This window comes from Ranitomeya variabilis, chromosome 1, assembly GCF_051348905.1.
Source record: "Ranitomeya variabilis isolate aRanVar5 chromosome 1, aRanVar5.hap1, whole genome shotgun sequence".
In the NCBI taxonomy this organism is placed as follows: domain Eukaryota; kingdom Metazoa; phylum Chordata; class Amphibia; order Anura; family Dendrobatidae; genus Ranitomeya; species Ranitomeya variabilis.
This window is the reverse complement of record NC_135232.1, coordinates 995,929,814-995,957,200: the sequence shown is the minus strand read 5'-3', so window position 1 is coordinate 995,957,200 and position 27,387 is coordinate 995,929,814. Positions and strand designations below refer to the sequence as shown.

At 46.1% G+C, this 27,387-nt stretch overlaps 1 protein-coding gene across 3 annotated transcripts in view; it reads right to left on the bottom strand.

The window, feature by feature from the left end:
* The window catches only part of PALLD (palladin, cytoskeletal associated protein), a 549,209-nt gene that overhangs the window by 77,928 nt on the left and 443,894 nt on the right, over positions 1–27,387 (bottom strand). The window contains exon 1 of one of the 3 annotated variants that reach the window (XM_077279476.1): positions 7,567–8,060. The exons of the other annotated variants lie outside the window; for them this stretch is intronic. The gene's annotated coding sequence lies outside the window, so the exon portion shown is untranslated. Of the gene's footprint in view, positions 1–7,566; positions 8,061–27,387 lie in introns of those variants that run through there. 3 annotated transcript variants of the gene reach the window in all.

Sequence of the window (27,387 nt, the reverse complement as noted above, 5' to 3'; positions counted from 1 at the left end):
AACCCGCAGTGTCCAGATGTTACAGCATAGTGGATGGGATTTTAAGACATACAATGCCCACTATGCGTCCAGAGATGCCCGCGGATCACCCACACGGACGGACATGCGGAACGTCTCTCCAGACCTCTTCATGTCTACTCATCTTGCGGAGCCTCCGCAAGATAAATGTCATCTGTACAATGTATTGGACGCAGTGAATCCGTACGGTTCAGTGAACACATGCGGAATCACCTGCGTTCAAAAGCCAGCAGCACTTTGGACGCAAATGGACATGTGCTGCGTCCAAAGCGCTGCCTAATACTCATCGCGTGCACCTACCCTTCCAACTACTATTCTCCATCATGTTAGTTATCTTTGCATCTCCGCTCCTCCTGCTTTTTTATATCGTATCCCCTAATATGAAGCAGAGAACACTGAAGTATGCTACATAGGTACAATAGTAACTACAAGAAGCTCCAGCTAAGCCTCCTTTTACAGATGTCGCTGATCGATAAAGCAAGTTTTAAAGTTCAAGCCGTGAGTTTACATGATACAATAAGCTTAGGTTTCTCCATAGTCCCTTTCGCATGAGTGGTCTTTCCTGTTCTTGTCTCTACTATGGGTGGGTATATGAGGTGATAGAAAGATATAAAGTGGGAAGTCCAAATAAGCTATTCCTGCTCATGTCTAACCTGGACAAGGACTTGGAGCCTAATTATAATGATGTTGAACATGATAATTGCCACAAGTAAAAGGAATTTAAGATGAGGAGAAGGAGTAGTCTAGTCATTGTCTTGGAATGTCACACATATCTGAGCAGTGACCCCAGACAATAGGACACGGCCACTTTCCTGCATCTTCATGTACGTGCAGTAAACATCTCGGCTATGTTGTGTCTACGGAATAAAGTGATGAATTAAAAGAGTGAGGACGTTTCTCATTATGCTGACTGGTGATTACTGTAAGTCACAAGGGACTTACCGCATTTCTGTCAGAAGGAAATTCCTAGATTATTTTGCTTTTATGTTCTCGAAAACTAAATATTCCTTACTCTTTTGCTTCCCCCGCTGCCCAGGAGCAGTACGGTACCTGTACGGTCAGACACAACCATTACACAGTACATGGAGACACGTTTATAAGATTATCTCAGCACAGGAAGATTATAATTAAACAAATGCCATTGTGGAAATTATTATTATTCCAAGTAACAATTGATTAACACGTCCTTTTGTTTGTCCCACAACCCCTTTAAGTAATTATTCCGACCTTCAACAATTCTGTATAATATAGCTTCCAACCATAAAAGATCAGATTTCTGCAGGACATACACAAGTTATAACGTGAAGGAACAGCAAGCTCAAAGTAAACATAGATAAGTAGTATCCCGATTTAGTTGCAGCAAGTTGTACATTTTCTCATGTTATTTACAAAAGTGACTAGATAAGTATTGGGAAATGTATGTCCCGGGTAATAAGGCACATACAAGCTTAGCTGAAGAAATATAAGAAAAAAACTGGCATTTTGCTCTATATTTCAAGGTTCTCCATCTGTTACATGTTTGCAATTTGTTCTTCTCAGGGTCTCATAGATTAGATTAAAGTTGTCAGAATAATAGTAAATGGTGTCGGCCGACCATCTAATGTGGAGGTCTCCTCACTGTCCTAGACAGGTAGTGCCGGGGGAGGGGACACTCAGAAAATTAGGCTGGTTTCACATTTGCAGTTGTTGCCGCAGCGTTTGTACCGCATATAAACGCATGCGTTTTGTTTTCCTATATTTAACATTAAAAACGCATGCTTTTTTTTCTCGTGTTTTGCCGCGTTTGACGACGCATGCGTTTTTCCGTCGTTTACGGCTTGGCGCGGAAATGCAACATGTAGTAATTTCTATTTGCCGCCAGGAAACGCATGTGGTCGATTGCGCAAAGATTGCGACAAAAAAACGCATTGCTGTCTATGTAAACGCATGCGTTTTTAAGCACATGCGTTTGGTTGCGTTTTTGAACGCATGCGTTTCAATAGAGAAAAACAAGTTTAGACACTGATAAGCCACCCCCCACCATCAAGGTGATAAAGGGATCCAAACCCTAGCCCTAACCCTAATGGGAAAATGGAAATAAATACATTTTTTTAATTTTTCCCTAACTAAGGAGTTGATGAAGGGGGTTTGATTTCTATTTATAGGGGGTTTTCTAGTAGATTTTTATGATTGGCAGCTGTCACACACTAAAGACACTTTTTATTGCAAAAAATATTTTTTACGTTACCACATTTTGAGAGCTACAATTTTTCCATATTTTGGTCCACAGAGTCATGTGAGGTCTGTTTTTTTGCGGGACGAGTTGACATTTTTATTAGTAACATTTTCGGGCACGTGACATTTTTGATCGCTTTTTATTCCGATTTTTGTGAAGCAGAATGAACAAAAACCAGCTATTCATGAATTTCTTTTGGGGGAGGCGTTTATACCGTTCCGCGTTTCGTCATAATACACTCCCTCTGTAGTCCCATTGGCGGTGTCTGGTTATCTTGATTTTTCTCTTGTGAAATTTCTCTTCATGCGTACCAAAAACGCAAACGCAGGAAAAAACGCATATAAATGCGTACAAACGCGGCGTTTTTTTACCCGCATGCAACACCGCATGCGTCTAAAAAACGCCGCATTTATATGCATTTTTTCCACCACTTGCGGATGCGTTTTAAACGCTGCGGATTTAAACGCAAATGTGAAACTAGCCTTAGAAAAACTCCAACCTTTTGTTCACATATTGCATGAGACAGTGGCAGCTGCTCACTCTGTTCTTATAGAGAGCGACTGAACACTTGGGAGAAATTGGCCAATGCGGAATGGGCAAATTTAGTGTATTCGCTCTGTCCTTATGCAAATGTAGAAATGTATGAGCATAGCCCTAATCTGGAGGAAACTATTTCATGAGAGGGTTCTTGGCATTGGCGCAATGGGAAACACTAAAGTATTAGATACCGTAGGGCTTTTTCAGTACGTAGTCTCATGCACAAGGCAGAGCGGCGTGGAGGGCGATATAAATCCAATAGAAAACACTTCTATATTGTTCCCATAGTGAATGCCATAGGTGTCGCATTATAGCTTCATCCAACTCCGATCCAGAATAGTGATAAACTACAGCGCATGATATCAGCAGGTTATTTTCTTGTCTAACAGCATTGATCCGCTTTGTAGGGGAAAAAAGTCAAGTTATTTGTAACAGGAGTCTGGTACGTGGTGACACGTCGTGATGGCATAGGAACCAAGCAGTGACCTGGCTAATCTGTAGAATGTGATAGTCTGGACAGAGTGCGTGAGTCATCACAGGGCATACACATTCATTATGTCATCAGTTTTGTGTCTGCATTGCTTGCACACTATGTGAGTCACAGGCGGTGACTACCTCCAGAATACAACATCTGAAGAAGTGGAACAATGTAGAGCCACAACACAAAGCTGAATAGTCTGAGACCCGTTGGACTAATCTGCACAAATGTATTGCGAGCGTCTATAGTAAAGCATTGGGTTAGGAATGCCAGAACAATTTTCCCGCAATAACACGCTTATTCATGTCCAAGGCATTAAAAAACAAGAGGAAAGCCAACTGCAGCCATCGGAGTCCCCCAGAACGCCAGCTCTCTGCATTCATTGCCTGCTATCAAGAAGGGATTACACAGGATCTGTAATCAGATTTTACAATACAAACCTTACACATTATAAATAGTTCTTTTACACCAGATGGGGCTGGGGTATATGCTTTACAATTCATGTCTGAATGGTTGCATACTCCTTTGTGAAAGTTTTCCCGACTAATATAAAAACAAAATGAGTGCTTAATAGTGATGAGCGAGTATACTCGTTGCTTGGGGGGTCTCCGAGTATTTGTAACTGCTCGAAGATTTAGTTTTTGCTGACTGCAGCTGAATGATTTATGGCTGCTAGCCAGCTTGAGTACATGTGGGGGTTGCCTGGTTGTTAGGAAATCCCCACATGTAATCACGCTGTCTATTAGCAGTAAATCATGCAGCTGAGGCAACAAAAACGAAGTCTCCGAACACTAACAAATACTCGGAGATCACCCGAGCAACGAGTATACTCACTCATCACTAGTGCTTAATGAGAAATGTTCATTTGAACAACCATCCTGACATAGATTTTCAAAGTTAGTACACCAACCTCATCAGGTCTAAGAAATATACTGCATAATGTAGGCAGATAATGTTGTAAAATATAATGTCAGAGAAGCACATAGTACAAAGCCAATGCCATGTAAGTGAATAACATTGGTTATCTCACTACAATGGTACCTGGGGTGGGATATAATAGGCAGCAATCAATAGTCAGTTCTACAGGTTGGAAGCAGGATACATGGACGAAAGTACGAATCTAAGCAATTTTCACAACAGACAGGGTCATGGGTACTCAGGCTAAAGCCCCCGTCACACATAGCGAGATCGCTAGCGAGATCGCTGCTGAGTCACAAGTTTTGTGACGCAACAGCGACCTCAGTAGCGATCTCGCTATGTGTGACACGTACCAGCGACCCGGCCCCTGCTGCGAGATCGCTGGTCGTGTCGGAATGGCCTGGACCTTTTTTTGGTCGTTGATGTCCCGCTGACATCGCTGGATCGGTGTGTGTTACACCGATCCAGCGATGTCTTCACTGGTAACCAGGGTAAACATCGGGTTACTAAGCGCAGGGCCGCGCTTAGTAACCCGATGTTTACCCTGGTTACCAGCGTAAATGTAAAAAAAACAAACAGTACATACTCACCATCTGATGTCTGTCAGGTCCCTTGCCGTCTACTTCCTGCTCTGACTGAGTGCCGCCGTACAGTGAGAGCAGAGCGCAGCGGTGACGTCACCGCTGCGCTCTGCTCTCACTGTACGGCGGCACTCAGTCAGAGCAGGAAGCAGACGGCAAGGGACCTGACGGACATCAGATGGTGAGTATGTACTGTTTTTTTTTTTTGGTAACCAGGGTAAACATCGGGTTACTAAGCGCGGCCCTGCGCTTAGTAACCCGATGTTTACCCTGGTTACCCGGGTGCTGCAGGGGGACTTCGGCATCGTTGAAGACAGTTTCAACGATGCCGAAGTCTTTCCCCTGATCGTTGGTCGCTGGAGAGAGCTGTCTGTGTGACAGCTCCCCAGCGACCACACAGCGACTTACCAACGATCACGGCCAGGTCATATCGCTGGTCGTGATCGTTGGTAAATCGCTATGTGTGACGGGGCCTTTAGTAATGCACTTGTGCATCAACACCAATCATTAAATTAAAGGACTGAAGTTATCTGCTAATGCCAAATACCACTGACACCAAAAATGTCTGGTAGAGTCCATGACTTGGTGGGAAACTGTTCAACAGCACAATTGGGGTCTAATCAGGGGGCTGGTTTTAGGGCTCATGCAGACGACCATATTTTTTTATGTGAGTATGATCCAACAAAAACATTGGATCGCACTCAGACCAATGTTATTCTATGGGGCTGAGCACGTCTCCGATTCTTCCCTGTCTGACATCTGAGTGTGGCCTGATTTCCTCAGAATGGAGACATTTTTTCCCCATCTTCTCCACAAATGAGAGAATTAGATCAAACTCTGATCAATATAAATCGGCCTGTCATGTGATGTGACCCTAAAGGTCATGGATAATGAGAGTAGACATTGTTCTGACCTAAGACTAGAGTTTGGAGAAACGATTTGTAGGGCTCCGCGTCCATCGGTCGGGTCAGTAATATCGGGAGGTCTGAGAATCTCCTTACCTGGCGGAGTTCCCTTCTCACCAACGTGTGAGCGGCTCTGACTTGGCCAGTATTACATCCATTCCCCAATGCTTCAGTGTAGCAGTAAGCTGCCAGACGTGACGCACTGATCTCCCCATAGCCAGGAACATACAGGCAGAGAGCCCTTCATTGACAGCACACCCCACGCCCAATTAAATACTGTACCCCCTAAAGTCACGGTTCAGGCATAAGCCCCCAGATTAGGACGTAGCATGCTGTCTAAGCATATGCTGGTCTCCTAAAATCCACCCCTTCAAGTCTTCTCTCCAAGTTTCTGTAAACACATCATTAGAAGGCCGTCTCCTTCATTCTCCTTCCCAGCGTTCCTTAAGAATACATTCCTTCTGCCAGGAAACTTTCAGTATTTTTGTCTGCAAAACCCAATTTTAAACAAATGTTCCTACCCACAGCGTGAACCTGCGCTGCCCCAGGCCAATCTGCAGTCTGCGTGCCTCTAACCAGTTATGGCCCAGCGCAGGGGCAGAGCCAGGCACACGGCACAGTGCCAGCGTATCACCATTACAGGTTTCTTTCTACATGTCTGTGTGTATCCCACAATTACAGACCAAGAGCAGGTGCCCTACATTGTCCAGCAGTTACAAAGTATCTATTTAGAACTAGTGATGAGCAAATATACTCGTTACTCGAGATTTCCCGAGCATGCTCGGGTGACCTCCGAGTATTTTTTAGTGCTCGGAGATTTAGCTTTCCTTGCCGCAGCTGAATGATTTACATCTGTTAGCCAGCATAAGTACATGTGGGGGTTGCCTGGCAACCAGACAATCCCCACAAGTACTCAGGCTGGCTATGGTGCAGGGAACCCAGCTATCACCTATGGTGCAGTATCAAGGAGCTACATCGCCTCCGGGGGATAACTAAGACAATGCATGAATTTACAGCCTGCAATACTTTGAGGAGTTCAAACTTAAGTGCATGTGAACATTTTTGCAATTGAGTATCATTACAAATTTTGCACAGTTTTGTGTTTTCTGGCTCTTTGTTTCCCTGAACATTCAACTTTGATATGGTCACAAATCAGCTGAGAGGAGCTCGGACAGACATGTAAAGAGTAAGGCTGGGTTCACACTGCGTTAACAGCAGCCCGTTCAACACATAAAGTAATGGGCTGCTGTTAACGCAAGTGCCAACTTGTCACATCGCTAGCGCAGATAGAGTGTGAGGACAGTGACCGGTGCCGGCTGCGGAGTGTGAGGACAGTGGCCGGAGCCGGCTGCGGAGTGTGAGGACAGTGGCCGATGCCGGCTGCGGAGTGTGAGGACAGTGACCGGTGCCGGCTGCGGAGTGCCAGGACAGTGACCGGTGCCGGCTGCGGAGTGCCATGACAGTGACCGGTGCCGGCTGCGGAGTGCCAGGACAGTGACCGGTGCCGGCTGCGGAGTGCCAGGACAGTGACCGGTGCCGGCTGCGGAGTGCCAGGACAGTGACCGGTGCCGGCTGCGGAGTGCCAGGACAGTGACCGGTGCCGGCTGCGGAGTGCCAGGACAGTGACCGGTGCCGGCTGCGGAGTGCCAGGACAGTGGCCGGAGCCGGCTGCGGAGTGCGAGGACAGTGGCCGGTGCCGGCTGCGGAGTGCGAGGACAGTGGCCGGTGCCGGCTGCGGAGTGTGAGGACAGTGGCCGGTGCCGGCTGCGGAGTGTGAGGACAGTGGCCGGTGCCGGCTGCGGAGTGTGAGGACAGTGGCCGGTGCCGGCTGCGGAGTGTGAGGACAGTGGCCGGTGCCGGTTGAGGAGTGTGAGGACAGTGGCAGTGGCCGGTCCTGCCTGCGGTTCCTCTTACCTCCCCGTGAGCGGCTGCCGGCAGCAGGTACGGTCCGTCCAGCTCTGAGCTCAGAGGAGCAGGAGAAGCAGCTTCATGACTCGGAGGTTCCCAGAAAGAAGCCGTGTCCAGCTGCACTTTCACAATAAGAGTCCTCCCCCTGCCTGTAACGGAGGCGTAGCTGCACTGCACGCCGGCTCCCGCTCCCAGCAGCGCAGTTCCCAGGCAGCAGCAGAGTGTGCGGTCAGCACTGCTGGTACCTGGTGGGTGCGGTCAGCACTGCTGGTACCTGGTGGGTGCGGTCAGCACTGCTGGTACCTGGTGGGTGCCAGCCTAGGGAACAGCGCAGGGTCCCCTCAGCCCGCCCTAATACCCACTGTTCCTTTTGATGCTTCCCCTCCTGCCGTGCTCCGGGCTGTGGGAGAGCTGGGGACATTAGTTGTCATTACTTCGGAAATGCTTTGACATCATCACCCAGGTACACGTTGATCAGCACCTTTCCAGTGATGGCCGCCACGTCAGGACCTAGTGGATCCCATTAGAAGCCATCAGGCGAGGTTGGTCCCACTACGGATCGGAGCAGCAATTAGTATAACAGGTGCATAAATGGCTAATAGGTTCACAGATCACACACATAACAACAGTATTGGTATTCATTAAGGGCTTGTTCACACGATCCTTTTTTCGCTGCGGATTTTTCAGGTCCTGATTTGTGAAACCCGCAGTGCAAAACCTGCGGTGGTTTTCACTGCGGTTTTCAGTCCTTTTTCTACTGCGGATTCCACTGCAGGTTTCCAGATGCATTTTCCTATTGGTGCTGGTGGAAACCCGCTGCGGAATCCGCAGAAAGAATTGACATGCTACTTCTTTTTTTCCGCTGAAAATCCGCGCTGATTTTCAAGCCGAAAAAAGGATAGTGGGCACAGCGGATTTTGTTTTCCATAGGGTAACATTGTACTGTACCCTGCATGGAAAACGTCTGCGGATCCGCAGCTGCAAATCCGCTGCAGATCCGCAGCGAAAACCGCATCGTGTGAACATAGCCTAAGGGTATGTGCACACGCTGCGGATTTTGCTGCGGATCCGCAGCAGTTTTCCCAAAGTTTACAGTACCATGTAAACCTATAGGAAAAAAAAAACGCTGTGCACATGCTGTGGAAAAATCCGAGCGGAAACGCAGTGGATTATTTTCCGCAGCATGTCAATTCTTTGTGCGGATTCCGCAGCGGTTTTACACCTGCACCAATAGGAAACTGAAGTTGTAAAACCGCAGTGGAATCCGCAGAAGAAACCGCGATAAAATCCGCAGTGAAAACCGCAGTGGTTTTGCACTGCGGATTTTCAAAATCCGCTGTGGAAAAATCCGCAGCAGAATCCGCAACGTGTGCACATACCCTAATAGTATACCAAAACTGTGACCTTATCCAATGTGATGATAAAAAATCAAGTAGTTCAAAATAAAGGGCCATCACCCTATACTGTCCGCTAACCTGTCCGCGGAGGTTGGCACCCTTGTTATAGCAAATGTCGCCCCCGCTCCCTGGCGGCTCTCCCTGGAGGCCCCTATGAGACCCTATATAGATGACATACGGGGGGTATAGCACACCTTGTACATTTCTTGTGGGTTCTGTACCCCCTGGGGCATTAGTGGGTGAGGGTTAGCATGAAGTGTCACCCTGCGGTGCCCATCGCATGCTATAGAGTTCTAGAAGTGTTATTTAGCATTTTTCAGTTTTTGCAGCAAGAGTAGTTTGGTATACCACGTGTAGTATGGTCACCTCAGGATAGTTTGTGATATTATTGGATACTGCACAGCAGATATATGACATTTTGGGGTTCACCACACAACCCTGGATACCCTCTGTGCTCCAACACTTTCCTGCCACCGGCTGTATACAGAGATTCTCTGTGGCGCGATGACCGCTGTGCCAAATTGAAGTCTGTTTGGATCATTCTCCCTTAGGCTGGTTTCACACTTGCGTTGGGCCGAGCTGCGGAGCGCTGCGTAATTCCTCCGTTAAGCCCCACCCACTGCCGCATCTCTTCCTTCAGCTCCGCCTACGTCGGCATGCGTCCTGTGTACCTATCTTTAACATTGGGTACGCAGGCCAGGCGGATGCCTCCGCATGCATCGTTTTGACGCTGCGCCGACTGCAACAAAATGCAACATATGATCGGCACAGAGCCAAAACGACGCATGCGGAGGTGTCCACATACATTCACATGCATGCCGCATGCCGACGTAGGCGGAGCTGAAGGAAGAGGTATGGCAGTGGGCGGGGCTTAACGAAGGAACTACGCAGCCCTCCGCAGCTCGGCCCAACGCAAGTGTGAAACCAGCCTTATTCTGGACAATGATCCAAACAGACTTCCGTTCGGCACAGCGGCCATCGCGCCACAGAATCTCTGTATACAGCCGGTGTTTGGCTATTTAGCATCCCTGAGTAATAATGCAGCACTAGCTGTGGGCGTGTGGAGATTTTCATTCATCATTTTTCTTCAGCCGCCAGGCAAGGGTGCCAACCTTCGCTGACAGGTAGGGACGATGTTAGCGGATAGTATAGGGTGATGGTCCTTTCTTTTCGAACTACCTGATTTTTTATCATCACTTTGGATATGATCACATTTTTTCAGGTTTTTTTTGTGTACTTTTGCATACTTTTAATGTGTACCAATAAATAGTGAATTTATGTGTATGATCTGTGAACCTATCACACTACGGATCGGGCTGAGCGATGTGACATTATGACCGGAGACCAGAACACGGGAAATGAAATTCTGCCAGTTATGTAGCAAGGCTACACAGCTACAGAACCAGTCACAGTCACCGCTCAGCAGTCTGGGAAAGCACAGGATGTGCGGATGGATCCACATGTAACATACAGAATACATATATACCTTATCTGGCAGCAGCCACACACTCATTCCACTTTTCTCAGGTAAAATTATATTTAAGATTGCTTAAAGGCCATCATTCCTGACAGCACATAGGTCTGTGTAAACGGAAAATGTGGTGGTGAGCACGATGACAGTCTATGCGTGCAGCACAATTTATTACTGTGTGTTCAGTGCACAAGGTAAGTGGTAAGCCCCTCTTTAGGGCTCATGCAGACCAGTGTATAAATCAGACATGTGCTATCTGATGTGTAGTCGGACAGTGCACTGACCCCTGCAATTCAATAGAGCTGCTCAGATTATTGATTTTTATTTCTCGGTATAAGTATCCGTGAGGGAAAAAAAAAATCGCAGCATGCGCTCCGTTCATTAGAGTCTCGGATGAGGCTCACACATTCAAGTCTTTGGGTATGAGAAAAAGGAAGAAAAAAAAAAATCGGATTCCGCACAAACCATCCAAGTGGTATCTGATACTTACAGATAGATTTCTACTAGAAAACTAGAAAACCGTATGTCATGTGCATGGTTTAATGTTGTATGAAAATGGATCGCACACGGATGTCACACAGACGACGCATGAATGAAAATTAGAAAAGAATTGTTTCATTTTTCTGCATAAAGCTCATAAGATTTTTCACCCACTCATCGCACCCCTAATAGACTATTAAAAAAGCGCTGAACAGTTTCTATGTAGCGGATCAGCGGTTTAGCCGCGGCCATTGACCAGTGTAAACGCGCCCCAAGACCTCGCGGCTAGTATGCAGCCACAGATGTCGCCCCAAGACCTCGCAGCCAGTATGCAGCCACAGATGTCGCCCCAGGACCTCGCGGCCAGTATGCAGCCACAGATGTCGCCCCAAGACCTCACGGCCAGTATGCAGCCACAGATGTCGCCCCAGGACCTCGCGGTCAGTATACAGCCACAGATGTCGCCCCAAGACCTCGCAGCCAGTATGTAGCCACAGATGTCGCCCCAAGACCTCGCGGCCAGTATGCAGCCACAGATGTCGCCCCAAGACCTCGCGGCCAGTATGCAGCCACAGATGTTGCCCCAAGATCTCGTGGCCAGTATGCAGCCACAGATGTCGCCCCAGGACCTCACGGCCAGTATGCAGCCACAGATGTTGCCCGAAGACCTCACAGTCAGTATGAAGCCACAGATGTCGCCCCAAGACCTCGCGGCCAGTATGCAGCCACAGATGTCGCCCCAAGACCTCGCGGCCAGTATGCAGCCACAGATGTCGCCCCAGGACCTCGCTGTCAGTATACAGACACAGATGTCGCCCCAAGACCTCGCGGCCAGTATGCAGCCACAGATGTCGCCCCAAGACCTCGCGGCCAGTATGCAGCCACAGATGTCGCCCCAAGACCTCGCGGCCAGTATGCAGCAACTGATGTCGCCCCAAGACCTCGCAGCCAGTATGCAGCCACAGATGTCGCCCCAAGACCTCATGGCCAGTATGCAGCCACAGATGTCGCCCCAAGACCTCGCGGCCAGTATGTAGCCACAGATGTCACCCCAAGACCTCACGGCCAGTATGCAGCCACAGATGTCGCCCCAAGACCTCGCGGCCAGTATGCAGCCACAGATGGGGACATCCCTGCCCTATGTTTGGGGAGTTTAGGAGAAGATGCAGTAGTAATAAATAACAGTCTGGAGGGAGCGTGAAGTATCCTGTATACAACTATTTACTATATTGTTACTAACAGGACGACCTGAATCATCCCACAGCAGGGAAGCCGGGGAATTTCCAAGCATTGGTCCTGCAGGATACAGACAGTGATCTATCTGTGCCTGTCACTATCCGACACCCACAGCTAAAGGAAGCGCCACTAATGAGAACGTGACATTAGAGAGCTGCTGAGCGAGTATAGGACACAGAGCCGTACTACATATTATTATTATTTGTTTATATAGCACCATTGATTCCATGGTGCTGTACATGAGAAGGGGTTACATACAAATTACAGATATCGTTTACAGTAAGCAAACTAACAATTACAGACTGATACAGAGGGGCGAGGAACCTGCCCTTGCGGGCTTACATTCTACAGGATGGTGGGGATGGACACAATAGGTTGAGGGTTGCAGGAGCTCCGGTGTTGGTGAGGCGGTAGCTCCAGTAGTGGTGAGGAGGCAGCGGGGTCAGTGCAGGCTGTAGGCTTTCCTGAAGAGGTGGGTTTTCAGGTTCCATCTGAAGGATCCGAATGTGTTTGATAGTCGGACGTGTTGGGGCAAAGAATTCCAGAGGATGGGGGATATTTAGGAGAAGTCTTGGAAGCGGTTGGGTGAGGAGCGAATAAGTGTAGCGAGGAGAGAGATGAATTAGTCGAGATCTATGAGATGGAGGAAATATGATGAGTTCAGGTGGTAAAGGTGGCCGCCATGGTCAGTCAGTGTGCAGAAATGAAGAAATACAGATTTGGGTTTTAAAAGGACTCAAGAGCTGGAATTGGTTTGATATTTGATGCTCTTCCAGAATTACTGTAGTGAAAGGTGCGAGAACCGGATAGGACAATCCCCAAACTTCATCTACCACCCAAAACCAAAATCTACAGGTCTGCCCCCCAGACCCTACTCAGATTTGGGGCAGTTCTGTAGGCGATCTTAATGTCTGCAACATATTCGTTGTTGATTTTTTTAACATGTGTCTGGCCTTATGTCCGGTGTCAGGACGGGTCACCATAAAGGGAACCTGTGTTCAGGTTAATAACGTCCTATCTGAGAACAGCATACAGCAGCGACAGAGACCCCCAGATCAGCAGTGTCTTATTACTGCAGGTCCTGAAATCATTTTCTATAACTTCAAGTATTCATGAGGCCCCCCCCCCCCATAGGGAGAAAAGTGCCTGTCAGTAGGGGGAACCACATCTAATACATATCAAGGAGTCAGGAGTAAGGATGAGTGGACCCGTGGAAGATCGGGTTCTGGTACCCGAACATGAACCACATTGAAATGTATGGAGAAAAGAACTTTGGAGCTGGAAAATTATCGGACTTCCCCGGAACTCCGAACATTAAAATGGACTTCTGGGCAAAGTCAGTGTTTGGTGTTCAACACCGGAAACCAACTGTCCAGTACAAACCCTGAAAATTAAAGTTTGAGTTCGCCAATATCTAGCCAGGAGCACTTGTATATAATGGGGAAAACTCCAGCACTCAGCTAATTGTGCAGGATAGAAACTCTGATTTTAGGAAAACTACTTTAAGGCAACCTTTCAGGCTGATATTTGGGGGCTCTTCCTCACCCCATACTTCCTGATGTTGGGGGATCGGTCTATATCAGCGCTTTCGATAAAGCTCCGAATTTCCTGTACAGGTTACATAGGAGTGAGACAGAGGATGGCTCAGGATCGGTCTTTATGAGAACTCCCAGAATGTTGGTCAGTAAGTAATTGTCCGGCTCCCATGACACAAAGGTTCATGGGAAACTATAGTAAAAGGCTATTTATTATTATTAGAAGCGAATCTGTCATTTCCCTATAGTAGTAAAATCACCCTCCTACTGATAGATAAAAATAGAAATGTACGCCGTGTCCCATTACAACATTTACATGGCTTCAGTTACCAGTGATTTCTGCAGAAACGCACGGCACTCTGGTAGGGGGTGGAATTAAGGGGGTGGCCTCAGGCGTTCGGTCCACAGTACTGAATGACATGAGTGGGTGTCAGCGTCATACACGTGGGTATTATTTGTATCAGAGTCATAGCGCACATTACAAATACAACCTTCTGATGAGCTGTCAGGGTCTCATGAGCTCACTGAAGGGTCCACACTGCTGTGAGTTTAGGGGGTAAGCTTCAGTACCAGGCACAGCCAATCATGAGGTTGCCCTATGGTGCCTATGTATGCACTACAAGAGACCTGGCGCTTGGGCAGGACTGTGACCCATAGCCCCCCGATAACGCCAGAGCATGTGTCGAGGGGGCTTTAATGAAACTTTTATTCACAGAATCTCTCACAAATATAACCCCGAGATGGATTCCACATGTCCTATTGGTCAATTTGTCCGTATTCACCAAAAACAACCAGAAACGCTGCCGTAGGAAGAGCCGGTGGCCGATTACAATCATTGCACCATTAATAAGGCAGCTCTAGAGGTGATTACTATAAATCCGGCGAGGTAGGACGAGCTGTGGATTGTGTAGAATAGTAGGAATTATAAATGGAAGTAATGAAAGTTCGATTTTTATAATCTAACAGATGAAAGCAGGGAATTATTTGTTCAGTTGGTAAATAGGTTTCCCATACAGACTTTATTTTTTTCTTATATTCTCATATGCTGGAAAATCCCAACTAAACTGACTGTACACAGGCAAAGAAATAGGGCACTCACCGTTTCCCAAAGGCAAAGTCCTTTATTCCATTTTACGGGACATTCACGCAGGACCTGTAGAAGCATTGTGGAAACGCGAAATGGACGTCGTCCTCTCCCGCACACTGCGCAAATGTCCCGTAAAATAGAACAAAGGACTTTACTTATAGGAAACGGTGAGTGCCGCTTAGCTTTGCCTTAGTACAGACATTATTTCTGTTTACCGCTATTCCTACCTTTTTTACTGACCAAGCTAGCAGTAGAGGGACAGAAATGTAATGCATGATTGTCTGAAACCTAAAGTACAGGCCCCCATCACCAATCTCAGTGGTGAGGATCTGGCCACTTACTTCCTAGAAAAAATCAACCACATCCATCAGGATATCTCAGCGCAATCTCCTCAGTGCCTGGATCCCCTTCCATGCCGCACCTCAAGCTCACTAGACATCTTTGAGCCTGTCTCAGAAGAAGAAGTTTCCAAGCTCCTTGCTTCTGCTCGGCCTACAACCTGCAACAGTGACCCCATTCCTTCACCTCTCCTGCAGTCTCTCTCACCAGTGGTCACCACTCACCTGACTAAAATATTTAACCCTCTCTCTTTCTTCAGGTATCTTTCCCTCCTCATTTAAACATGCCATCATAACCCCTTTACTTAAAAAGCCATCACTGGACCAGAACTGCACTGCTAACTACAGACCTGTATCTAACCTTTCCTTCATCTCTAAACTCCTGGAACGCTTGGTCCACTCCCGTCTAATCCGTTATCTCTCGGATAACTCTCTTCTCGACCCCTTACAATCTGGTTTCCGTTCTTTACACTCCACTGAAACTGCCCTCACTAAAGTCTCTAATGACCTACTAACAGCTAAATCCAAAGGTCATTGCTCTCTGCTGATTCTCCTGGATCTCTCTGCCGCATTTGACACTGTGGATCACCAGCTCCTTCTCACTATGCTCCGCTCCATAGGCTTCAAGGACACAGCCCTCTCCTGGTTCTCCTCCTACCTCTCTGACCGCTCCTTCACTGTATCTTTTGCCGGCTCCACTTCCTCTCCTCGTCCCCTTACTATCGGGGTTCCGCAGGGCTCAGTCCTAGGCCCCCTCCTCTTCTCTCTATGCACGGCCCCTATTGGACAAACAATCAGCAGATTTGGGTTCCAGTATCATCTCTATGCTGATGACACCCAATTATACACTTCTTCCCCTGTCATCACCCCTACCCTAATTCAAAATACCAAGGATTGTCTGTCTGCTGTCTCTAACATCATGTCCTCCCTCTATCTGAAACTAAATCTCTCCAAAACGGAACTTCTTGTGTTTCTCCCTTCTACTAACCTCTCTCTACCCAACATCGAAATTACCCTGGAGGGTTCAACCATAACTCCCAAGCAGCATGCCCACTGTCTTGGGGTCATATTCGACACCGAACTTTCCTTTACTCCCTATATCCGATCACTCACTCGCTCTTGTCACCTGCATCTTAAAAACATCTCCAGAATCCGACCTTTTCTCACCTTTGAAACTGCTAAGACTCTTACTGTCGCTCTTATTCATTCTCGTCTGGACTACTGCAACTCTCTTCTGATCGGTCTCCCTCTTAACAAACTTTCTCCTCTCCAATCCATCTTGAATGCGGCAGCCAGGGTCATATTTCTGTCCAGCCACTTCACCGATGCCTCCATCTTGTGCCAGTCATTACACTGGCTACCCATTCGCTACAGGGTCCAGTATAAACTCATCTCTCTCACCCACAAAGCTCTCCACAGTTCTGCACCGCCTTATATCTCCTCTCTCATCTCTGTCCATCCCCCTACACGTGCCCTCCGTTCTACAAATGACCTAAGGCTAACATCCCCCGTAATCCGAACCTCACACCTCCGTCTCCAAGACTTATCTCGTGCTGCGCCAGCTCTCTGGAATGCACTTCCCCAGACTGATACCTAGCCCCAACCTATTCAAGCGCGCTCTAAAAACCCATCTCTTCAAACAAGCCTACCACATCAACTACTCAGTAAACTAACTTTGCCCTGTTCCCTCCTTCCAAATATTATTCTAAATCTGCACCCTACTATTCATCTGTCTCCACACGCTCCATGCACATGATAACTGTACTTGATACTTGACTATTGCACTTAACCACACGGGCTGATGACCGGATCATGCAGCTTTGTATGAAAATCCCTATGTATTATATTTGCCAGACCTGAAATAACAAGCACTTTTCACCTATTGTGTCCCCCCCATTTCCTTGTAGATTGTAAGCTCGCGAGCAGGGACCTCACTCCTAATGTCACTGTTTAAATTGTCTTAACTTGTATTGAATTTGTCTGTATATGTCCCCGCTTAATTGTAAAGTGCTGCGGAATATGTTGGCGCTATATAAATAAAAATTATTATTATAATTATTATTGTCTGGTGCCGTTAAGCTTAGCCTTGCTGTATAGTCCCATCTAAGCGGAGCTGCCCATACTTATACAATAGCGCGATCTTGTTCGGCCAACCTTCCCATACATGTGCATACTCCTAAGCAGTGGCGGAAGCTGCAATAGGCCCCCCTAACTAGAAATTGGTCTTCTTATAATGGTTAAATGGACCTTTTGGGCCTCCTAAGTATCAGGGTCAGGTGAAACTGCAACCACTTTAGTTATGCCCTCACTCCTAAGTCTTTAGATACCTTCAAAACTGGGTAGAACATGGTAAAGGAGTGTGCACTTGTTTGTGATGCTATAAATCGACCTCAACATTGTGGTCGCTAATTGAGGACTCGTGGCTATGTAATACATGGCTGCATTGAGCATCGAGTGATTTTTGCAACAGTGTTACAAGTAGTGGTCTTCCCAGTGTTACAAGCAGTGGTCTTCCCAGTGTTACAAGCAGTGGTTTTCCCAGTGTTACAAGCAGTGGTTTTCCCAGTGTTACAAGTACTGGTCTTCCCAGTGTTACAAGCAGTGGTCTTCCCAGTGTTACAAGCAGTGGTTTTCCCAGTGTTACAAGCAGTGGTTTTCCCAGTCTTACAAGTAGTGGTCTTCCCAGTGTTACAAGCAGTGGTCTTCCCAGTGTTACAAGCAGTGGTTTTCCCAGTGTTACAAGCAGTGGTCTTCCCAGTGTTACAAGCAGTGGTCTTCCCAGTGTTACAAGCAGTGGTCTTCCCAGTGTTACAAGCAGTGGTTTTCCCAGTGTTACAAGTAGTGGTCTTCCCAGTGTTACAAGCAGTGGTCTTCCCAGTGTTACAAGCAGTGGTTTTCCCAGTGTTACAAGCAGTGGTCTTCCCAGTGTTACAAGCAGTGGTCTTCCCTGTAATAGGGCATATGGACAGGGTTGAATTAATCAGGTAACTACGGCCATACTTAGTCTGTGGAGACGACTGATCTCCAAACGTCCAGACTTCTAATACAGGAAGGCTAGGATTGGTCATACTTTGGGCTACAAGGTAGAGTTGTGGTAGTTGCTTTTCCTTCTCCTCGTACTGAATGACATGCACTGCTAGCTCAGCCAAATGCGCACATTCATAAAAACATGGCCGTCAGCCGAATGATCACTCCGCTGACCACAATTCTATTTGTATGGCCAGCAGTGTATAATAATACTGTGAGATAAAACACAATGAAGATAATGGCTAAATACTCACATCATAAAAGTCTGTAATACATGATTTGATATGTTTTGGAAATAAATATTATTTTCCATGAATCATACTGAACCCCTACAAGGCCCTTTAAAAAGGAAGGTAACAGGACACTTTATACGGGAGCAATTGTTAAATTGAGAACATTCTGTTCTCTTCTTGCTTTAGAAATGCACAGAAATCTAAGATGGAAAACTCCGGGTCTCGAGTGTCATATATTTAGTTACAGATCAGTATATTTTGCTGCTATCAAAAATTGTAATATTTTCCATTTGCAATATTTACTAGCTGCAAGGTTAGGCTACTTTCACACTAGCGTCGTGCACTGCACGTCGCTATGCGTCGTTTTGTAGAAAAAACGCATCCTGCAAAAGTGCTTGCAGGATGCGTTTTTTCTCCATTGACTTGCATTAGCGACACATTGCCACACGTCGCAACCGTCGTGCGACGGTTGCGTCATGTTGCGTCGGTGCGTCGCCACCAAAAAACGTTGCATGTAACGTTTTTTGGTGCGTTCCCGTCTTTTCCGACCGCGCATGCGCAGCCGGTACTCCGCCCCCGCCTCCCCGCACCTCACAATGGGGCAGCGGATGCGTGGAAAAACAGCATCCGCTGCCACCGTTGTGCGGCGCTTTCACTGCTTGCGTCGGTGCGCCGCAATGTCGCATAGCAACGTGCAGTGCACGATGCAAGTGTGAAAGTAGCCCAAGGCTCTATTCACTTCATGTTGTTTCATGTTGCTTCCTTCAGACGTATTTGTAAACGCTAACCTCCGGAGATGAAGTCTTGTCCCGTGTGACTGGTGCAGCAATCACAGAGACTGGCAGAGGACCAGGCAAGGCAGCCATGGGAAGGTGAGTATAGTCCATTTTATATTTTATCTACAGAAACAAAGCTTCAGACAACCTGGCACCAAATCCACAAGATTGGCTGCGGTGTGCCTCTACTAATGACTGCTGCTTTCTGATAAGGATATTGATATTTTCTGCTTCGTTTTAAGATGGTCATTTTTGCATAAGCAAAAACAGTAAGTACAGACATATTTTTTGTCTCCTTGCAATTCGCTTCTTAGTAAGAAGAGCAAGATTTCCAAACTTTGGCTAATATTTTCTTATTTACTTGTATATGGCCAGTTTTACAATTTGGGTGATAATTCTCTGATTTGCATTATGGAAATGCCACTTCAAACTACTGAAATAGTAATTTAGGCATAGTAGTGTTCTCCTTTTATGTGTGAAAAAAAAGGTATCCGTCTTTTACTTACAGTTCTTAAATTAGTACAAATCTTAAAGGGAATCTGTCAGTAGGATCCATCCTCCTAAGCCGTCTATATATAGAAAGTTTAATTAAATGATCCCTTGATATCTGTGATCCAATCCATGTTTTTCTTATATGTAATTGAGCTGTTAAGATCTATGGGCCGGACACTGATCTGCATGAGAATCTGTCTCCAGAGATTATTTTAAATGAAAAAGGCAGGTACCAGTGTGAGACATGTAACGACTGACAGTCTGCTCTCATAATCACACACAGCTCTGAAGTGAGATCAGAACTAATACAGAACAGCAGAACTAACACTGTACAGCAGAAGAGAACGTATTCTCATTACAAACACGTTTGCACTGCAGGTGTCCTCTCATAGTGGTTCAGCTTCCATCTCACAGGCAGCCAGTGTGAGGGAGGGGTAGAACAGCAGAGCTGACAGCACTGCAAATGTGTCTGCAATGAGACAAGGTTCAACTCTACTGTACTGTGTTAGTTATAATCAAACACAGCTCTGCAGCAGAGCTGACAGCCCTATGAGAGGACTGCAATTGCAAATGTGTTTGTAATGAGACAAAGTACACATCTGCTACATTGCTTTATTGTGGTAGTTCTGATCTCATGCAGATCAGTATCCAGCCCAAAGATCTTAACAGCTTATCTGCAAAAAGAAATGTATGGTTTTCTCTGGAATAAGACATTGGATCGCAGATATCAAGGTATCATTTTATTCAGCTTCCTGTGACCTGCATGACCATATAGAGTGTTCAGGAGGGTTGATCCTACTGACAGATTCTTGTTATACCCAAACAGGAGTGTTATCTGATGAGAAGAGTTGAAGAAAATTGACATGCAAGTTCCCTGCAGTTTTGCCATTGATATAAATTAGACAATTTTCCATTTGTTTGCTGGTGCATTTTTATCTGTTTTTGGTCTATTTGTACCATGTGTATGTCATCCATTTTTCTTGTTGGATGTTTCCCAAGCGTCTTCTAGTAACTATTCTTTGCAGTTTTTTTTTCACTGACCTATTCAATTGAATGGGTGAGACGTGTCTCCAAAATGGACCACAGTAGAACATGTCTCATTTTTTATGCAGAGCACAGAGCGGACACATGATTATACAACCCCTGGCAAAAATTATGGAATCACCGGTCTTGGAGGATGTTTATTCAGTTGTTTAATTTTGTAGAAAAAAAGCAGATCACAGACATGGAACAAAAATAAATTATGGAATCACCCTGTAAATTTTCATACCCCAAAATAACACCTGCATCAAATTAGATCTGCTCGTTAGTCGGCATCTAAAAAGGAGTGATCACACCTTGGAGAACTGTTGCACCAAGTGGACTGACATGAATCATGGCTCCAACACGAGAGATGTCAATTGAAACAAAGGAGAGGATTATCAAACTCTTAAAAGAGGGTATATCATCATAAAATGTTGTGGTCGGTAAAACGTTAAAAGCACACGAACAACAAACACTGATGATTAGACAAATTTCACGATTCTAGAATCAATAAGGTCTACAAATTGTACATGTGAATGGGTCCAGAGGCTGCTTCATTTGTACTTCTACAAGTGGCAAAAAAGTATGGATCAACCAACTGAAATGACAGAACTACTTGTCTCCAGAAGAGGAAAACCAAAGAAGAAAAAAAAAAAAAGAGCATATACCTTGTAGTAAGTAAATAGTAAGAGTACATGTAAATAACTTCGCCATCCCACCGCGACAAGGTGTAACTAACCAGGATGCTACTGTCTCTAGTATTAAAACCTTACCGTGTGTCAACCAACCACAATGTGAATAAGGGCAGAGCAGGACAAGTGCTCCTCCACTAGTTCAGACACCTGTCCATGGGAAGCTATAGATAAAAAGGTGGCGGGGATGCCCCTGTTTGTACAAAGTAAAAAAAACTATTCTAGGATCATTGAGGTCAGAAAATTGTACATGTGAATGGGTCCATATACTGCTCCATTTTACTTCTGCTAGTGGCAAAAAGTATGGATCAACCAGCTGAAATGACACTTGACTCCAGAAGAGATTGCATACAAATCCTAGATGTACTACAAAGTACAGGGTTAGAAGGGAGGTGTTAGGAGATTCACGCTTTCGATAACCTGATATGTCATGCTTTGTGCAGAGTTCATCATCCTCTTTTAGGCCATTACTCAGCAATGACCCAACATGCGAGGGGTCTCACTGTGGTGTAGTCACAGATGATCCGGAGCCAAAGAGCCTGCTTTTTATAGCTCCATACAGTCACTCACAGGAAAGGGTAGGAGATCTTATTTCCATGACATCAAGTGATCACAGGTCAGACTAAAAATGGTGACTATTCAGTTATTTGGGCCAAGAGTGGCAGCTTTCAGGGATCTTTTATAATTGGGATATTAAATCACCTCTGCGTAGATTCTAAGCTAAATGTTTCCTTATCTACCAGGAAAACATTTAGGGGAGGGAGGATTCATTGTGTACTTTATGCCAGATTTCTGAAATATAGCTGACACTTAAAAAGTTGACAGTGCAGATCAGGCATGACACACGCTGCCGAACAGAATCGCTAGAATTTGTGCTGGAAAGTGGTGCAGAAAATGGTGTAAAGCAGTGTTTCCCAAACTCCAGTCCTCACGGACCCCACAGGTCATGTTTTCAGGATTTCCATAGTGTTGCACAGGTGAGAGAATTCCTGAGGGCTTGATGAAACTTCCACCACCTGTGCAATACTAAGGAAATCCTGAGAACATGACCCGTGGGGTCCGTGAGGACTGGAGTTTGGGAAACACTGGTGTAAATGATAGCAGAATTCAGACTGTGGTAGACAGCAGCCCCGAAAGATGTAGCAAGTTCACCTTACTCCGACAGACTGTCTGAAACACTAGTCTTTATGGATTTTCTTCCTAAACTTTAAGCTAATTTTATCACAAACCAGCTACAAAAGATTTTAGAAGATCTTTATATTATGGCGTGATATAATAAAAGAACAACTTCTTAATTTAATTTACCCCCTCCCCCCACACAGACAAAAAAACATACTTTTGCATTGATCAGGGATGGCTTACTTGTAATGTTTACAATAACAGTGTTTGATTGACAGCTCTGAGCTTACTTATGAATGCAGCGCTTGATAAGTACGGTATATGCACCTCTTGAACACAGAAGTGTAATTTGAAACTCCTGGCCCTAATGCAAAATGTGCAGAAGGGCCCCATCTCCCAAGTGCAATTAATACTACTGGTTTCTCGGCAGAAGGGCACTGGGTGTGAGGACTATCACTGCATCTTCATGGTTAGGACACATTTCCATTGCAATGTTCTATCTTGTTAAAACCATTGCCAGCTATGTATTATATGGTTTTGCTGTGACCTCAAAGTAGGAGCAACGCTCTTCCACTCCGCGGTGGATATGACCTTACAGTCCTGAGTGGGGATCCCCTGTGTGACATACTGTACATATGCCCTGATGGGACATAAGGGGGTGATGATAGTCCTTAATAGACAACCCTTCATTATTTGCCCTCTAAGTATGCACTATATCTTCAATAAATTACTTTAAACTGTAAGCTTTTGTTAACAGGGATACCCCAGATTAACTGTACCGGTACCACCCTTGTGCCTGTAAACTATGCTGATGTCAAATAAGATTTCTTTATCTTGTTGCCAGATATTCCTCCTTCTTTCAACATTGCCAACACCCATTGTTATTTACCCTGCACTTCTGTATGTGCGCTGTGTGTACAGTGTGTATATATGTCTATAGTCGGAATGTTTAGATTTCAAGAGGAGATTTTATAAGAAAAGTTGTAGTCATCAAGTGTCAGGTTTTAGTCATTATGAAACAACAGTTTTCCCCCATATAGTTTTTTTGTATGTAGGGTTTTTGATGATTTTTTTTTGTATGTGTGTGTGTGCGCAGAGAAACACGCAGCGTTTTACAGTAATGGCAGAGAGTGATTTTTTTTATACTTGTGTATGGGTGTTTACGTTCAAAATGGCTTAGCACAGTAAAAACGGGTGAAAAAAGACCTCGAAAGCGCACATAACTTCCACTTCAGTTTTCTGGCCATAGCCTGGATTTTTCATGTAAAAAAAAAGCTGCAAAAAAGCTACGACTGATCATACCCATAGGTGTGTGCTATATTGCGAGATGCTAAAAATTGTGCAGTCAACAAAAGCTACACTCCATGTTAATAATTAAAAGATAAATGATGCTGCCACTTGGAAATATAAATGCTATAGAAATAAAAGTAAATGTTTCCTAATTGACCACTATAAAAAAATTATTGTAATGTATGTAGTAAACAGCCATGTTCTATCCAGGGAGCATGCCGGACCGGAAACTTGGGATTTGTAGTGGTGCATGCCCTATCTACTGGCGGACTAGCTCTAGTAGACATTTGGTATTTTCTCATGGCCCAAATAAAATTATACTATGGGCCAAATTTGACCCACAGGCATGAGTTTGACATCCATGCTTTAGCATATGTCACCTGAGTGACCGTCATTATAAAGCAACAACCTTAACAACAGTGTAAAGGTCCGCTTCATCCCCCATCAGTGATGTAAAGTAAAACTCAACACTTAATATTAAAAGCAGGGCTGTGGAGTCAGAGTCATGGAGTCAGTGTCCATTTTGGTGGAGTCATTATGAAATGGACTGACTCCGACTCCTAAAGTATACAATAAATTGGGTACAGTAATACAATACAGTTTGTGCTGAATAATTTGGGAAAGTTATGAAAGGTCCTATAAATGTCTGTTTCTGATCTAAGGACCTGAGCTTTTAGTTGAGATGAATCTGTGCTGCACTTCATGTACATGCTTAGTAGTGACCAGTGCTGTGGGGTCAGAGCTGAGATGAATCTGTGCTGAACTATATGTACATGCTCAGTAGTGACCAGTGCTGTGGAGTTATAGTTGATATGACTCTGTGCTGCACTTTAAGTACATGCTCAGTAGTGAGGGAGTTATAGTTGAGAGGAATCTGTGCTGCACTTTATGTTCATGCTTAGTAGTGAGGCAGTGCTGTGGGGTCAGAGTCATGGAGTTGGAAGTCAGGGTGATACGCATACGCCCTGACTGGGTGGCGTGAGCTAGGGGATTGTGGCCCCACTGTGCCACAAACCAGACTACCCTGGAAGGGGCGTGACTAAGGCTAGTTTCACATTTGTGTCTATGTGCGCAGCACATCATCCGCAACTGCAAACGCATGCAAAAACGCATGCTAAAGCAGCATTTTTTATCCGCATCAGCTTACGCATAACGGCAAAAAAAGCAGTGTGTGCAAGCCTTTGTATGCGTTTTTTGCAGACGTTTGCGTTTTTTTATGTGCATGCGTTCAATATTTCCAGAAGGGCGTGTCTCAATGGGCGTGTCTCAATCGGTTCCTTGACACGTGCAGTCCAAAGTACGCAAGCGCATCAACGCTTTTGACTCTTCCAAAAATTTAACATGTTGCGTTCGCCACACCCAGCTGCACACCGCAAAACAACGCATGTGTAAGCAAATGCAGGCGAACGCATGTACCTGCGTCCACAATGTAAAAGATATGAAAACACGACGCATGCGGATGTATGCGACAGAAACACTGCGGACACAACCGCAAATGTGAAACTGGCCTAAGTAGCTACCTTGGTGTCGGTGTCTGCTGGAGCCTCTGATGGTGAGGTCAGACTTGTGCGGCAGATAGCTGCCAGGTACCAGCACAGGGCGGTGTATAGCTGTGGCAGCTGATCCAACTGAGGGACTGAACACTACTAACAGGTGGGAGCAGGTATGGACGAGCATGACTGGTACTCAGGCGGGCACGGCTAGCACTCTGGCAGGAAGGCGGGCATGGCTGGCACTCTCGCAGGAAGGCGGGCACGGCTGGCACTCTCGCAGGCAGGCACGGCTGGCACTCTGGAAGGCAGGCGGGCACTCTAGGCAGGCAGGCAGGCATGGCTAGCAGGACTGGAACTGGTTCGGGTAGGACGGGCACATGGGCAGGTACGTGTCGGATAAGGGAACAGGTAGGGACCAGTTCAGACTAGAGGCATAAAAGAACAGGGAAGAAATAGACAGGAGAGACAAGGACACACAGGGCGCAGAACAGGAGCAGAGCAAAGCCGCACGATGCGGGGAGCAGGACAAAGCCGCAGGAGGTGAGACGGGAGTGAAGCAAAACTGCAGGAGGTGGAGCAGAGTAGAACCGTAGGAGGCGGAGCAAAAGCAGAAGCGCAGGAGGCAGAGGAAGAGCAGAACCGCAGGAGGCGGAGCGAAGAGCAGAACCGCAGGAGGCGGAGAAAAAAGCAGAACTGCAGGAGGCGGAGCAAAGAGCAAAACCGCAGGAGGCGGAGCAAAGAGGAGAAGGAGTGAACACAAGGAACCACACAGCGGATAAGGAAAGGCTACAGACAGGGATACAAACAGACACTAGGACTAGGTTCAGACAGGGTCATGAACAGAACAAGGCACAGGAACAAGGACTCAGACCAGGGTACAAAACCCCCTGGGTGGCTGAAACAAAAGACACAGGTACAGGCCAGGGTATGAAACCCCTCTGGGTGGCTGACACCAGAGAAAAAGCAAGACAGGACAAGGCACCTAAGCAGCAAGACACTGAGGAAGTAAGTTGCTCAGGCTTCCCCCTAGGGGTGGGAATGCCTTAAGTACCTGATGCCTCTTGGCAATTGGCAGGGGACACCTGAGGAAGGTGCACACAGTCACTATAAGAAGCAGGAAGTGCCGGGGCCGCCGCCATAAACATACAGCCAGGAAGTATGCAGCAAGGAAGGACATGAGGCCCAGAGCATGGAGCCGGCAGAGGACAGAACTCACAGCATGGCTTGGAGTGGTAAGAGGGAAGATGAGAAGCCATGCAGTGATGCCGGCAGGGATGTTACACAGGGAAATTGAGGAGTCCGAGTCGGTGGTTTGGCTTACACAGCCCTAATTAAAAGCACCAGATATGAAATTGTTAAAGAGGGTTACTAATAGTAGGACCTACGCGTTTCGGCTGAATGCCTTACTCATGGTCTAAGGCGTTCAGCTGAAACTCGTAGGCCCTGCTACTAAGTACCCCTCTTGCACCTTTGACAATTTCATATCTGGAGCTTTTAATATTAATGAAATGTTGCATTTTGCGTACTGAGAACACTGTCATCCATGCTGGATCACCCCCTTCTAGTTTCTCCATGGCAATGCGCCCGCTCTGACTTGATCCGTGCGAGGATTACAGTACGTTCAATGTCCAGCTTGGTGGGCTAATTTTTTGTTTATTTTTTTCTCGGTAACGTAAAGTATTCATCATGTGGTTGGCAAAATAACAGAGGTATATAACTTCAAGTACTCAGTCACTGATGAATGCCCTCTATGTACAGTAAGTCACGTGGATCAGTGTGTCGCTGGGACTCCCTTTGCTGTGTCTCTACCCCAGCCACATAGATGTTAGTCGTTTTCTTTAGCGCTGTTGTGAATGCTGATCTGGACTTTCAGTCGCTGCACACTTTCCACTTGTGGCCTGTAGCTACATAACACTTCTTACTACTTAACTAGCTCAGAACATAACTGTTGAGGAGAGCCATAAGATCAAATACTTAATTAACCTCAACACATAAGGTAATTGAGGGAAGCAACCCATAACATGTATTGTTTAACCTTACATAAGTTTTCCTCAGACAAAGTAAGACACTTAAGATGGCTGCCATCTCCTCTACCAGAGCCGTGTGCTCTGGTATCCAAGATGAACAATGAAGACACT